Source organism: Taudactylus pleione, unplaced genomic scaffold, assembly GCF_031769625.1.
Source record: "Taudactylus pleione unplaced genomic scaffold, aTauple2 ptg000595l, whole genome shotgun sequence".
In the NCBI taxonomy this organism is placed as follows: Eukaryota; Metazoa; Chordata; class Amphibia; order Anura; family Myobatrachidae; genus Taudactylus; species Taudactylus pleione.
In genome coordinates this window covers 1,170,001-1,173,817 of record NW_028284997.1, presented here as the reverse complement: position 1 = coordinate 1,173,817, position 3,817 = coordinate 1,170,001, and the positions used below count along the sequence as shown (strand labels likewise).

The window sequence follows — 3,817 nt, the reverse complement described above, 5'->3', positions numbered from 1 at the left end:
CCCCGGCATTATGGGCAAAGTTCTCCCGGTTGCGCATCAGGTTAAGCTGTAGCTGCCTTTCCCTTGAGCTCTTTGGGTAGCTCACTGACGGGCTGCCTCAGGCTCATCGCAGTGGATGGCCTACACATGCCTTGCAATTTTTGAGAATGGCTTCTCGCACCATACACAATAGTTCTTTTTTTTATACAGCTTTGAGCCATCACATTTTTTGTCAAGTACATGGACTGGCACAGCATGGTTTTTTTTTGAGGTGCAGAAACCTGGGCCAGATATTGGGGATTCTTTGATAGCAGAGTGACCCTCAGCCAGCATCTGTGTCCCATGACGGGCCCGCTCATCCCCGCTGCTGTCTTCCAAACTGTCCACCTCAGAGGAGTGAGGGAGATAGTCTTTGTTACTGCCGTCAGTGCTGTTGTCAGTGATGTCACCGGGTGCAATGCTTAGGTCCATATTTTCCACCTTTAAAAGAAACCAGAAAAATAAGGATTAGCCCTCCCGCGATAACATATGCATGGTAAACAAAGCAAAAGGCCGACACCTACCGGCACAGCGAAAGCAGTCCAGCTGGAGAAGCCTCCCCACCGTGGCACGAAAACCTGAAGCTTCCTGGTTCTGTGTGTGACGCAGCAAAAACCCTAAGCTGCCTGGTTCTGTGTGTGTTGCTGTGCGCCTTTTTGAAAGAACCAATCACGCCTCGAGTCCCAGCACGTGCCAGCCTGTCAACCCTTAACCCCAGAGAGGGGAAGCTGGTGGCTCTCTCACCACCTATGAAAAATATGATGACACCTAAACCTGGGTAGACTGAACCCCTCCCAATAAAAAAAGATGCCGACACCTAAGCCCGGGTAGACTGCCCCCCTCCCAATAAAGCAAAAAAGTCCCGCCCCAATCCTCCCCAACAAAAAACGACCGTTAAGCCTGGGGAGGGACCTGCCAAGGGTGGGAGCGGGACCCGGGGGACCACCTCTCCCGTCCGCCGAGGCCACGGAGGCGCCGGCGCCAGCCAAGTTCTCAGAGGGGCGGATCGCATCTGAGAGCCTTCGCCCTCGCCCTCCCCGCCGGCCCTTAAGCCCGGGGATGGTGTGGTCCGGCCGACCGTTAAGCCCGCGGATGCCGCCGAGGTGAGAGAGGGACCCAAGGGAAAGGGCCCCGGCAGTCTCCCCCTTCTCTCTGGACCAAGTCGGGCCGGCTGGGGCAGGAGTCGTCGGGTGCGCGGCGCGCGCGGCCACACCCACCTGGAGTCGACAAAAGCTTGGCTCGAAGGATGACTTTCAATATATCGCAGCGAGGGAGCTGCTCTGCTACGCATGAAACCCTGACCCAGAATCAGGTCGTCTATGAATGATTTAGCACCGGATGACCAGCAAACATGCGATGCGCTGCGGGAGACAGGCGGCCCACTTCAGTCCGCGCTCTGGTCCCGTGGCGAGCGGCCCTACGTGCCGGGCACTGGCTCTCGGGGGGGACAGGCCTGGCTATCCCAGGCCAACCGTGGCTCGACGGCGCTTCGGTATCATCGCGCTTAGGGGGGATTCTGACTTAGGGGCGTTCAGTCATAATGCCACAGATGGTAGCTTCGCCCCATTGGCTCCTCAGCCAAGCACATACACCAAATGTCTGAACCTCCTCTCCTCTCGTACTGAGCAGGATTACTATGGTGACAACACCTCATCAGTAGGGTAAAACTAACCTGTCTCATGACAGTCTAAACCCAGCTCACATTCCCTATTAGTGGGTGAACAATCCAACGCTTGGTGAATTCTGCTTCACAATGATAGGAAGAGGTGACATCACTATGAACGCTTGGCCGCCACAAGCCAGTTATCCCTGTGGTAACTTTTCTGACACCTCCTGCCTAAAACCCAAAAAGTCAGAAGGATCGTGATGCCCCGCTTTCACGGTCTGTATTCATACTGGAAATCAAGATCAAGCGAGCTTTTGCCCTTCTGTTCCACGGGAGGTTTCTGTCCTCCCTGAGCTCGCCTTAGGACACCTGCGTTATGGTTTGACAGGTGTACCGCCCCAGTCAAACTCCCCACCTACCACTGTCCCCGGAGCGGGTCGCACCGGCCGGGTGAAGGTCCGGGCGCTTGGAGCCAGAAGCAAGAGCCCGCTCGGGGCTCGCCCCCCCGCCTCACCGGCAAAGTGAAAAAACTATAAGAGTAGTGGTATTTCACCGACGGCGCCCCGTGGCCCCGCGGAAGGGGACCGGGGGCATCCCACTTATCCTACACCTCTCATGTCTCTTCACAGTTGCAGATTAGAGTCAAGCTCAACAGAGTCTTCTTTACCCGCTGATTACGCCAAGCCCGTTCCCTTGGCTGTGGTTTCGCTAGATAGTAGGTAGGGACAGTGGGAATCTCATTCATCCATTCTTGCGCATCACTAACTACATGATGAGGCATTTGGCTACCTTAAGAGAGTCATAGTTACTCCCGCCATTTACCTGCGCTTCATTGAATTTCTTCACTTCGACATTCAGAGCACTGGGCACAAATCACATCGTGTCAACACCCGCCGCGGGCCCTCGCGATGCTTTGTTTTAATTAAACAGTCGGATTCCCCTGGTCCGCACCAGTTCTAAGTCAGCTGGTAGGCGCCGGCCGAGGAGGGGGAGAGCGGACAGACCGGGGGGAGCCGGGGGGGAGTGGCGCCAACCGCAGCTGGGGTGATCCACGGGAAGGGCCCGGCGTGAGATTTATACCCTCTCCCCCAGATTTTCAAGGGCCAGCGAGAGCTCACCAGATGCCGCCAGAACCGCGACGCCTTCCAAGGCCCTGGCCCCTCTTCCATGCTCTACTGGTGCCCTGGCAGGGACGCCTCACTCGCAGAATCTCCCATGCTCTCCTGGAGCTCGGGCAGGGATGCCTCAATCACAGAATCTCCCATGGTCTCCTGGAGCCCTGGCCAGGCTACGTTAGTCACAGAATCTCTCATGCTCTCCTGGAGCCCGGGCAGGGATGCCTCGCTCGCAGAATCTCCCATGCTCTCCTGTAGCCCTGGCCAGGCTGCATTGCTCACAGAATCTCTCATGCTCTCCTGGAGCCCTGGCCAGGCTGCATTGCTTGCAGAATTTCCCATGCTCTCCTGGAGCCCGGGCATGGACGCCTCGCTTGCATAATCTCCCATGCTCTCTTGGAGCTCGGGCAGGGACGCCTCGATCGAAAAATTTCCCATGCTCTCCTGGAGCCCGGGCAGGGACGCCTCGCTTGCAGAATCTTCAAAAGCTCTCCTGGAGCCCTGGCCAGGATGCTTTGCTCACTGAATCTCCCATGCTCTCTTGGAGCCCAGGCAGGGACACCTCGCTTGAAGAATTTCCAATGCTCTCCTGGAGCCCAGGCAGGGACGCCTCGCTCGCCGAATCTCCAAAAGCTCTCCTGGAGCCCTGGCCAGGCTGCTTTGCTCACAGAATCTCCCATGCTCTCTTGGAGCCCGGGCAGGGATGCCTCACTCGCAGAATCTCCCATGCTCTCCTGGAGCCATGGCCTGGCAAGCCTCGCTCACAGGATCTCCCATGCTCTCCTGGAGCCCGGGCCAGGCTGCGTTGCTCACAGAATTTCCCATGCTCTCCTGGAGCCCGGGGATGGATGCCTCGCTTACAGAATCTCCCATGCTCTCCTGGACCTCGGGCAGGGATGCCTCTCTCGCAGAATCTCCCATGCTCTCCTGGAGCTCAGGCAGGGATGCCTCGCTCACAGAATCTCCCATGCTCTCCTGGAGCCCTGGCCAGGCTGGGTTGCACACAGAATCTCCCATGCTCTCCTGGAGTCCGGTCATGGATGCCTCGCTCGCAGAATCTCCAAAAGCTCTCCTGGAG

General features: G+C 57.5%; 1 pseudogene; it reads right to left on the bottom strand.

Annotated features, from left to right (window-relative positions):
- Nucleotides 1-1,247: 1,247 nt before the first annotated feature.
- Nucleotides 1,248-2,301, bottom strand: LOC148480790 (28S ribosomal RNA; annotated as a pseudogene).
- Nucleotides 2,302-3,817: the final 1,516 nt, after the last annotated feature.